The sequence below is a fragment of the Oreochromis aureus genome, linkage group 3 (assembly GCF_013358895.1).
Source record: "Oreochromis aureus strain Israel breed Guangdong linkage group 3, ZZ_aureus, whole genome shotgun sequence".
NCBI classification, from domain to species: Eukaryota; Metazoa; Chordata; class Actinopteri; order Cichliformes; family Cichlidae; genus Oreochromis; species Oreochromis aureus.
In genome coordinates this window covers 124,415,086-124,427,252 of record NC_052944.1, presented here as the reverse complement: position 1 = coordinate 124,427,252, position 12,167 = coordinate 124,415,086, and the positions used below count along the sequence as shown (strand labels likewise).

The window sequence follows — 12,167 nt, the reverse complement described above, 5'->3', positions numbered from 1 at the left end:
CCCATCCTGTATTTGTTGGGGATGGTGTGTGTCACATAAACGTGAGTTAATGTTCCATGCTTAAGATGTTTACCCTGCTTCTTGTGTGTATTGGTTTTAGTTGCCTTTAGTGTATGTGCTAGTTAGCGATAGCTATGGCAGCCCAGTTATTTTATTGCTTTGGGCTTGTTCCTGCTTTGTTTGTTCCCCCTGCAAATTTATGTGAATTTGTACACTGTAATATCGCTGCATTACGTAGTGGCTAAGTAGGAGGCTGACTGTTACTAAGTGCATCAGTGTACATAGGTCATCTCTTGTGTTGGAGTGCCCTCTTGTGGCGCCTTTTGGGTAGTGCCTTAGTAAACGTGAACACTGCAAAGAAGTGGTATCAGACTGGTTTGTAGTGGAGGAATTTGTTGCCAGTTTCTTTCATCTTTAATCCGTATTCATGTTGTAATGTAGTAACTTTTGTGGCACAAATACCACAATATGGCAGAAATACCATGTTTTGGCACAAATACTTTGATTTGGTATACTTTAGCTTCTTCACCCCTTTTCAGCAAAATTTTCATTTTTTTCACCCCTTTTCAGCACAAATTCCAGCTTTTTTTGGCTGTTTTCAGAAACAAAACTCTTTTCAGCAGAAACTCTGCTGATTCACCTCTTTTCAGCGCAACGTTCTGCTGATTCACCTCTTTTCTGCAAAATTTTCATCCTTTTTGCCTCTTATCAACACAATTCTCAACAGCTTCTGCTAATTTCAGCAGAATTGTCAGTCTATCCACCTCTTCTTTGCGAGAATGAGTTTGGGTCAGTGAGATGAGTAGCTGCCTTTAGACTAGGCGGGCCAGGTTCAAATCCTGCTCAGGACGATATTTCTTTCTTGTTCGAGGGGAATCGTGAATGTGAGAAATACAGTGCACAAAACTTATACATCTCTCTGTGTCTGTGTGTGTAAGGGCTGATTACAGCAGGTGCAGCCAATTTAACTGACCTAGATATACCAAGCTCAGACTCTTAACAGCAATGTACACTTTGCTCTCTGTGTATGTGTGTGTGTATCAAAATTCTCCCATGTTAAAGTATTACTCCTCCATAATAGTATTTGTGCTAAATCAAAGTACTTCTACTACATCTCAGTACTTCTGCTCAATCACAGTGTTTCTGCTAAATCATAGTATTTTTGAAAAATCATGGTATTTGTGCCAAATCATGGTTTTGGGGCCAAACCATAATATTTAATGTTATGAGATTACTACTAAGTGGAGGAATGTCTGTTATGTTATAGTATATGTGCTGAATATAGTATATCTGCCAAATCATAGTATTTAGCTCAAATCATAGTATTTATGCAAAATGACAGTATTTCTGTAGTAGTTGTGTTAAAACGCAGTATTATTACCAAATCATAATATTTGTACCCAAACATATCAGTTCTAATTTTAATTGCTCATGACCCTGTTTTCCAGGTGCTCACTCTCTTTGCCGGTAGCGCAGTTGGTAATGACACTGGTCTGCAGCTCAAAGGTCGTGGGTTCAATTCGACCTTCGTCCACATGTTTTTTTTCTCTACAAATGAATTCACTACAGTACACAGACTAGTAATTCATATTGATAATTTATTACAATTCTGTAAAGTTTTATGATTGCTGAATATAGTATATGTGCAAAATCATAGTATTTATACCAAATCATAGTATTTGTGCTAAAACATAGTATTTTTGCCAAATCATTGCCAAGTTTTCACAGTAGAACAACAAGTAGTTTTGAGGAAACTTCACCTTGTTCAGCTTTTTCAGCTGGTAATTTTAGTTTTCCAACATTTCAACTTCTTTTTTATTCAGGTAACACTAAATTATAGTGTTTCTGCTATGTTAATGTGGTTTTAGAAAATGTAGTAGAACAAAAGAAATACATGTGAGGAGAACATGTCAGTAGTTGTTGTTAACTGGACTAATGCCGTAAGGCTTTTTAAATAAATCTATCATAATACATTACATTTTAACATTAAGACCTTATATGTATTTCAACGTCAAATAGTCCTGCTTGAAATATTTATTTAACTTTTAGAATTAAACTTCTGCAAGTTTTTTTGTAGCAAATAAATCTTGTACAATGGTATTGAACTGTACATACATTTTCACATTTCCAATTCCCATTTTGTTTGATGGGGGAATTTCCCACTACCTGTGAATGCCTCTTTTCTTACGCCTCTGGCTCAGTGCTGCATGTCCGCTCACTTTGTCAGGATCCGCTGCTGGTAAGACATGCTTCTCTTCTCTTCTCTGAAATGTCTATAAGCTGTTTGAGTGATTTACGGAGTTGTTGTTAGTGACTTATAAAGCCAGTCGCAGTATACTCACATTAAAGTAACACAATGGCCATTTTTTTGTGAAAAGTTGTAATTCTAGTATTTTTAAAGGATTTTTTGAGACGCTAGCCCTGACAATCCAATGCTAACGCCTAGCGCTCCTAGCCCAGTGTGAAATGAAAATGGTTCATTTCACACTTTATTAAGTTGTTTCATTAACTTAATTCTGTGTTTTAGTGTTTCTGTGTCTGTTGTGGGAAGTGCAGTTAGTTCTCCTCTTCACAAATTGGTCGGTTAAAACAGCCTCATTCTTTAACTTGTAACTTTATGCAAGAGCCGCCATCTTAGTTGGTAAGATCAAAGGTGTGTGCTGCGGGCTAATTAATAGAAGGGAGAGAGCGGAGAAAGAGAGGATAAAACACATAGTTAATACAAGAATAATAACTTTTCTTAATTAGAAGTAGGCTTTTTAGTTTTTCAAGAACTGGTTGTGCAGGCCCACTTTTAAAGAAAAACACTTTGTTAGATTTCGCACTTTGTAGAAGATTAATTAAATAAAAAATAGCCCACCTTCAAATAAATAAAGTGCTGCAGTGGGCCATTAATTATATTATTGTGGTACAGTAGTGTTTGACATATACTAGGTTCAGTGAGTGGTTTATGATGTTTCCATTTACTGATGGGCAAAAACACATGATCAGGATTTAGAATCTGTAGCAGCAAAGCCCCCACAGAGGACCTCTGACTTTCCCTGAAAATGTCCCTGAAATTTAATAGCCCATTTATATCTGATTTTAAGCACTTAAGCAATGACAAAAAAAGAGAACCACAGCTGTGAGTGGACAGTGTTTGGTATATCAGTGTGTTCTTTATTAATGCTATAAGTTAAAATTAGTTTATTAATTATTTAGTGAATACAGTGTGTTTGAAAATTAAATATAAATGTTGGCAAAAAGGGAAATATTGCAAAATACATAAATATTTCTTCCAACAAGTATATACTGCATTTGTGCCAACAAATATATGTGCCTATTCTTTGCACTTCTGTAGTATGAATGCTTTTATTACACGTTATAGCCATGTGAGACTCTGCAGCTAATATTAGTCCTCTTTATAGCACAGTAAGTTGTTAAGGGAAATTAAGGATTTTACTAGTTATTTTATGTCACAGTAAATCAGACTGCATGTGATAAGGCTCAACAGTCTAAGTCATTAACCCTTTAAAGCCGGTTGGAGCGGACACGCTCCATTTTGCCTAACTAATTTTAAATCCCTGTAGCACTGCAACCACGTAAGCTAGCGCAATATTTTTTTTTTTTTTGCATATGAAACTGGAGGAGTTGTACTTACATGTTTTGCCATCAGCTTGTCCTTGGTCACAGTTTCCTACTGGTGTTTTTAAAAGTTATGTTTGACTTTGTGACTTTCTGTGTCGTTTCTGGGATGTTTAGGACTCAAATTGCACTGCTGGAAATAGTTTATTTTGATGCATATGCTGCTTTTTTGCAAATTTGCATTGTAATATTTATTTTCGTTTTACCTGCAGTATATAAAAATTGGTGTATTTCGAAAAAGAAAACTATGAAGACACTTAAAATAAATTTCCTGTGGTGGGAAACTATTTTGGGCAACTTTTTTGTATTTACAGTTTTGAGTGATAAGCCTCTTAAATTTCTCTAACTAGAAATATATGTTACAAAAACAAAAACGATTTTCAATTTTTTTGGTAGTTGATTGCACTTTTTTGCAATTTATGTAATTACTATTCACTTAATGCATATATTATATTATTAAAATTTGAGCTATAATGGTTATATTGATGTATATCACATTGAAATGCTCCCAAAAATGGCACTATAGCATGTAAAAATATAATATAAGCTCTGGCGGACTTCTATGGTAGGTTTTAAAGGGTTAAATAGTGATCTCATTTATTGTTTCCTTTCTTTAGACTACTGATCTGATCGTCTCAAGTCTGGTAAGTAAAGGTTTGTCTGAGGTCCAGTGCTGGGAAAAGTCTTTCTTCCTTGCAGATTTCTTTTGTTTATGTTGTTTGTTTGTTTTTTGTCACATTTAAATGTTTAAATAATCTAACAAGGATAACCTGGATAAATATATAAATTAAAAAAAGCAGTTTCACAGTGATGATTCTGTTTATAAAGCACAGAAAATCAAACCACAACAACCTGGTCTAATGTAAAAACATGTTGCTGTCTAATACCCAGTCTAATAGCTCTAATAGCAACAAGTACCATCAAGCATTTACAGTAACTATTAATGACTGATTTGCATTACTAGGGGGATTTTGGACAACTCTACTTTCAGATTTTGTTTAATTCAGGTCCAATATAAGGTTTTCAAGTCATGTATAGTTCCAGTTTCATTGAAGTCCAGAATCTGATTAGTCTGAACCAAGAGTTTTGTTTCGTTCAGAGTTCCTTGTGTGTTTTGGATCATCTCATCAATTTCCTGCTGTGAATCCCAAGTGTGATTAAACTGAAGCTCAGGAGCTGATGGCTTGATGCAGGTCCTGAAGTAGTAAAGGAATTCTGGGCCATCACACTAACAGCATCATGTTTGACTTTAATGCTGGTGTTTTTCTGAAATTCGTCTCACACTGTAGGAGACTCAGTTTAGTGCAGTGAGTCAGCACAGCTCTTGGTGATCATCAAGATGTTTTTAGGCAAATGTGAGAAATGATTGGTGTTCAGTTTGGCCAGTTAATGTTTTTGCCTTTTTGTCTACAACCTCCTTAGAAGTGTGTTTGTAAACATATCTTGACAGGCATGAGTAGCTGTTTAGGGAAAATTGTTTTTTCACATAGGGCAGGGGTCTCAAACTGCAGTCCTCAAAGGGCTGTGTTCTGAAGCTTTTCCATGTGTCCATGTTACAACACACCTGAATAAAATTTGTAGGTCATTAGCAAGAGTATAGAATTTGACTGCATGCTGAGGTGACATCCCCTAACCCTACCTACTCAATTAAATTTGAGAAATATGTTTGGAAAAATGTACTTCTAAAATACTTTTATTTCATCATGTTCATTCACTCTTGAGTTGCTGTAACATTAAGCAAATGGTTGAATTGCCACCTCAGCATGCAGTTAAGTGTATAGTCTTTCTAATTACCTATTAATGTTATTCAGGTGTGCTGCAAGAGGGACACGTGTTAAATTTACGGGACACCAGCCATCGATGACTGGAGTTTGAGACCCCTGATGTAGGGCATTGAAGATTTCAAAAGCTTGTTTCTCTTCATAAATTAAATCCCGGTCTAAAAACTGCTTTTTGTCATTTGTGATGATGACTTGGAAAATACAAATGGGATGAAAACATAAAACTAACAAATTTGTTAGAGGTCAGATAAAATCAAGGCTGTGTTTTTGGAAATAATCCTGCCCACATTTGCAAAACATGAACTGTATGTGAAAGTCATGTTTGTTAGTAGTTGTTGTTGCTGTTTTTTAAATAAATGTGGGAATCTCCAGCAAAGTCCTTACATTCAACAGCTCACATTCAGGACTCATTTCTGGTTTTTATTATTAAATTATCTACAAAGAAATTATCATTATACTGCATTTTTATAATTAGGCCCTAATATCAGCTATCATAAGTTTGTCATAGATTTAATTCAGTGCTTATTGCTGTGTATCAAACATGCCCCAAATGTGACTGAAATATATATAAACTGCTGTGCAAGAACCATGTGGCACCAAATTTTTCATTTTTACCAAAACTCATACTGAGTAAAATTCTGTGTACTTTCAAGTTCTTGTCCTACTGAATTTTAATTTTCAGACTGTTTGTTTTTATTGTGTTAATAGAATTTGAATGCAGGCCACCTCAAATGTTAAAGGCTACAAACATTACATACAAGCTATCATTTGTGATTGGTGCCTCCTTTTAAATTGTCACCATTTGATAAAGTGTGCATTTCTAGGTGTAGCAAATCATTGGTTATGATATCTACTCTGGTATGTAATCGAACCTAAATTGTAGAGCATTACATGACTAAGAAACTTGTGTGGTTTATTGCAAATGGATCAAACCACATATTACCTTCATGAAGAGGTCGATCTTTATTAGGATGTAGAGAAAAAAAGAAAACAGAGAGGAGCTGTTACATGTATTCCAGCTGTGGTAATCAAAACAATTTTCCTGAATATATTTGACTAGAGAGTGATGCAGTATTGACTCTGATGCTGATTTGAGTTGTCTCATTCTGTATTTTTGTTCTTTGTCTTTTGCTACAGAGTGAACAGATCTTTGGTTTTGCCTTTTTTGGTAAGTAGACAGTGATGGTAATGTTTAGTATTTTACATGGCCAAAACACAGTCAGGATTTATAACCTGTAGCAGCAAAGCCCCCACACAGGACCTCTGACTGTCCCTAAACTTTAATAGCCCATTTATGTCTGATTTTAATTTTTGATGGCTTATCAAGTCCAAATATAGCTAAATGTCAGAGATGTTTGCATACACTTGTTCAATTTCTCCTTATGCTACATAATCCACATAAGGATTATGTAGCAAACCATACTATAAAAGTGCTTTGGGTGAGTCAGTATAGGTGGTAACTTAAACAGTTAAGAGCAACACAGCTATCGATTTGTAGTGTCTCCCATCTTCCACTTATGAATTAGCATGAAGTCAAAACACTAGAAGTATTTTGACTACAAATGATAGTTTTACCCTTAAGCAATAATAAAAAGTAAGAAAATCTAAAGTGTGAGTATGTATATTAAAGCCAGTGTTTTAAAATTAAATCTAAATGTTGCTAAAAAGAGACATACTGCAAAACACATAAATATTCCGAGCAACAGGTACAATGGAAGGACTTTTTATTGTAATATTTTAAGAAATTTTAAGTCATTTAGTTATTTCATGTCACAGTAAATTGGATTGTGTGTGAAGAGGCTCAACAGTCATTACACAGTGATCTGATGTATTGTTTCCTTTCTTTAGACTGCTGATCTGATCGTCTCAAATCTGGTAAGTAAAGGTTTGTCTGAGGTCCAGTGCTGGGAAAAGTCTTTCTTCCTTGCAGAGTTATTTTGTTTATGCTTTTTGTCACATTTAAATGTTTCAAATCATCTAACGAGGATAGCCTGGATAAATATTTTAAAAAAAATACAGTTTGATGGTGATGATTTTATTTATGAAGCACAGAAAAGCAAACCAGAACAACCTGGCCTAATGTCAAATCATGTTCATTAAAGTTCAGACTCTGATTAGTCTACACCAAGAGTTTAATTCTATTCAGAGTTGGACTTGCTTGTTTGCTTCAGATCAATTTCCTGCTGTGAATCCTAAGTGTGATTAAACTGAAGCTCAGGAGCAGATGATGCAGGTCCTGAAGTAGTAAAGGAACTCTGGACCATCACACTAACAGCATCATGTTTGACTTAAATGCTGGTGTTTTTCTGAAATTCATCTCTCACTGTAGGAGACTCAGTTTAGTGCAGTGAGTCAGCACAGCTCTTGGTGATCATCAAGATGTTTTAGGCAAATGTGAGAAAGGACTGGTGTTCAGTTTGGTCAGTTAATCAATAAGTCAGTAAGCACAGCCAGAATAAATACATAAGGCGCTCAGTCTATTTTTGAGAAAATGAAAGGATTTTTATTGTCCGAAAAATACAGTAAAGCCAGCTTTATTGGAAATATGTCTAATTCCAGTCTGTTTGTGTCTTACAGGTGACCTGCTGCAGAAGCTCTCTCCCTCTATCATTAACAAGCCATTCAGTCTGTCCTATCACTCTACCCACTCTATCTATTTTGACAAGCCGTTCTATCTTGCTTCACTCTATCCCACAAGCTCTATCTAAGTTATCAAAAATCACGTTTTTTACTGGAATCCAATTTTGACTGGAATCAAGTTTTGACTGGAATAATCAAGTTTTGACATGGCCCCATTTTTGGGAAATTGAAGTTACCAGTACTTCATCTATCTGTTACAGAATTCTGACAGGTCTCTGCTCTCACTGCTCCTTCTTTCCTATCGTTAAACTCTCTCACATCCAGTCTTTTTGCTGGAAATTACAAGTAGAAAGTTGAAATTACAATAGTAGAATTACAGTACAGTAGAAACTATTTACACAGCTGTAGATTAGTAATTTTAATTTTTACTTGGAACACGTTGGAATAAACACTGATAGTTTGGCTTAGAGGTGCAATTACTTTGATACATTATATAAAATTTACACCTTCTTTAAGGTTTTTTGTAATAAGATAAACTTGTTATTTTATACGACATTCAGACTGCTGTATTCGCAAAAATATTAAATTAGATAACTTCAAATACATTTTGCTAGTCTGTTTCATTGACTGTAACATTTGACTATAGTAGGGTTATACTATTATTATTTAGGGACAAACCCATTTCTGTTACTCAGTCTAAGTGTTCAGACACAATTGTCATCGAGAAGCTGCCCTGAGGACCCAGACTTCCTGTTTCCTGACTGCTGCAGAACATCCAGCTGAAGAATCCTCATCGCCTGTCATCTGATCACCACAGCTTTTTATATTTGCTTTACATTTTAGATATCTGAAAGATTTACACGAAGATTTACACTTAAAAACTAAGAGTTTTATTATAGCCTGTTGATTATTGTGATTTATTCTGTATATCCCTTTACAGAAGCTAAGATCTACTCATTAACAAGTCTGGTTAAAATATAAGAAGTAAAAATATTCTGTTTTGGAAAAAGCTACAATAAAACTGAGCCAAGTGTTTTCAAAGAACTGAATATCTTTTATATTGAGTTTAGATTAAAGTCAACCTTTTACATCTATTTACATATTGATAAAAACATTGGAACATTTTTATATTTATATTGACATTTTTTCAGATTTAATACTAACTTGAAGAGTTATTAGTTCTTCACTGTTTCCAGGTTGAGTTCTGTTTATATCTTTGTATAAATACGTATAAGCTTCAGTTTTAACTTCAATAAAATGCCGAGAAAAGGTCAAAGGTCGCAGTCCCAGAAGCTTAGATGGCAAAAGCAGAAGGAACAGGTAAATGTTTCTCAGAGCGATGAGAAGGTAAAGGTGTCTGTTACAACTATTCCCAGTCCTGAAGTGCAGAGCAGTGTTCAGACAGCCGCAGTCACTTGTGCAGATGTTGTAACGACAGGTGTTCACTCAGTGTGTGTGCCAAATACTAAAGTACAGCAGGTAATCCAGGCTGAACCCCAGGTAACTGTGCAAATGCAGCATGATGGAGAAGCTCCAGGACCGTCTTATGTACAGGTTACAAACAATGAAAGTCATCCACGAGTGAGTAGCATCTGTGCGTCCCGAAGCCAGGCTGCTGCTAAGTATGGGAAGTACAGGAATAAGCAATGCATGGCTAACAGTTTGGTTTTCCTGTCATTCTTACACGAGGATGAATTCATTACCAGAGCAGATCTAAACCGTGTGTTGGACAAAGGCCATGCCGTGTATTCAGATGCCAGAAAGAGGTTTGTGAACAGTGGGTTTCTAGCCTCCGATGAGCTTCCCACAGTGGTCACCAGCCGCACACATGAGTATCAAGTGGACATGTCTCAGTGTGGTCGTTACGGCACATTTGATAGTACAGATCACCTTCTGAGCCTTGAACAGGGACTACAGTGTTTGGTTTCAGACGTTCGCTATGCTTTGCTAGTCATGGCAAGTACAGTCATCGCAGTTTGCAGGCTGACTTCAGGTGAATACGCATATTTTGACCCTCACCCACGTAAGTCTACAGGAATGCCATTGTCGCTAGCTGTAAGTGGTGGAACTGCAGTTATGTTAAAATTCACACGTCTTAACGACATGATTGACAGGATCAAATGCTTGTACCGAATGTTTAGCATCACACCAACCTGCACTTATGAGCTTCAGCCCATTGAGTTTCAGAGTGCAAATGTTGCTGATCAAAGAGATGCTAATGAAACCACCGAATACAGAATACCCCAAACAAGTGTTTCAGCACCAGCTGAAAATGTATCTGTTCATGAATTAAACTCCCAAACATCCACTGAGCAGACACGGAAAACTGTGACTGACACTTTAACCAGTGAAGTGATGTCATCCAGAGTGGATTATTCAAATGAGACAGCTGCTGCTGACATGAACCATCATTTAGAAAAAGAAACATCTGCAACTTCTGTGAGAAAAACTCAAGCAACATCACGTTCTGTTCCTCAGAATGATTTCAACACTGCCTCCTGTTCAACTAAGACAACACAGGAACTCTCACATAAACTTTTGAAATGTAATAAACAGGAAAGGAGAAAAATGAGGAGAAGATTATTGGCCCAACAGAAACTACCACAAAGAAAAGAAAATCAGAAAAAGAAAGAACGGCAGATGTACGCTTTTGATGAAACCTTTAAGGCAAAGAAAAAAAATTCCAGTAGAAAGTCTAATGATCCTGATCACAGGCAGAAGAAGAGTGTGTACAAAAGTAATTTGTATAGACTAAATGCTACATATAGAGAGAAACAGAGAGAACATTTGAGAATAACCTATAGAGAAAGTGCTCAAATTAGAGACAGAAAAAGAGAACGTATCATAAGGATGTATAAAGGCAATCCTGTATTCAGAGAAAAGCAGAAGGAATGTATGAGAAAAACATACAGAACTTGTATTGAATTCAGAGAGAAACACAAAGCTTACATGAGGTCATATGTATATAATCTTTATAAAGAAAGTGAAGCATTTAAACAGAAAAAACGATCTTACGTCACTAAACGTTATGGAGAAGAGAAACAATTTCAGCAGCAACACAAGGACAATATGAGAGAACGAATGAGAGTCAAATATTGGAACGGTTTTTCTTTTAGACAGATGCATAATATCAGATGTGCAATGAACATAAAAAGAAAATATCGCCAGATGCATCGACCAGCTGAAAGTTTACAGTGTCATCCAGATAACTCTTTAATGAATGAGGCCATATCTCGTTTCAGATCAAACATTAAATCAGCACCATCTTATGTTTGTACTGTTTGTCTAAAAGCTTCTTTTCCTAATCAGGTGAAAATCTGCAAAAGAGCAAATTACTCAAAACACCAAACTGTAGCTCAGCAGTGTCTAACTGGTAAATTTGTTCATGTGTGTGATGAAGCATGTAATGACCACTGCAACTTTCCTGTTGAGAGAAAAAAGGAGTATATCTGTCACACGTGTCACAGTTCCCTCAAAAGTGGACGCATGCCAAGGCTTGCTGCTATCAACAGTTTAGAACTGCAGGATATTCCAGCTGAACTGTGTGATCTCAACATTCTGGAGAGACATCTGATTGCCAAATGCATACCATTTGCTAAGATTATTCCACTTCCAAAGGGCAGACAAAGACTCATACGTGGTAATGTGGTGTGTGTACCATCTGAGGTCCAACAAACAGTTGACTCTTTACCTCGGCTCAGAAGCCAATCACAGATAATGAGGATCAAGCTGAAAAGACGACTGTGCTACAAAGGCCATCAGCTGTTCCAGACTGTCACCTGGTCTAAACTGATCCAAGCCCTGCGTAAACTGAAACAGATTCATCCACAGTACACAGATATTGTTATCAGAGATGATGCATTGCTTTGTGATCCAACATTACCTGATGATGACAGCAGTGATGAAGCCAGCATGGCAAGTGATGATTTTAATGAAGCAGATCTAATGGAAATTGACAACTATGAAAAAGATGCCCTTTTGTGTGAAACGGAGTCTGAAAGTGAACAAGATATTGATATGGTATCCTGCGATGAACAACCAGAAGAACAAAATCCAGAGGAACCAGAAAGTGATTTGAACAATGGAGGTTTTGCTCTAGAAAGTTGTCTGCAGCCTGTAGACATTTCAGAAGAGATTCTCTGTTTCACTGATAACACATATTGTGTGGCGCCTGCAGAAAGA

At 36.3% G+C, this 12,167-nt stretch overlaps 1 protein-coding gene and 1 long non-coding RNA gene across 2 annotated transcripts in view; both read left to right on the top strand.

The window, feature by feature from the left end:
- LOC116316844 (H-2 class II histocompatibility antigen, E-S beta chain-like) overlaps positions 1–12,167 on the top strand; it is a 169,739-nt gene that overhangs the window by 92,659 nt on the left and 64,913 nt on the right. The window lies entirely within an intron of this gene.
- On the top strand, positions 5,231–8,582 carry LOC120438035. Its single transcript, XR_005611611.1, has 3 exons — positions 5,231–6,573; positions 7,254–7,280; positions 7,983–8,582. It is a non-coding gene; the product is annotated as an uncharacterized LOC120438035 (long non-coding RNA).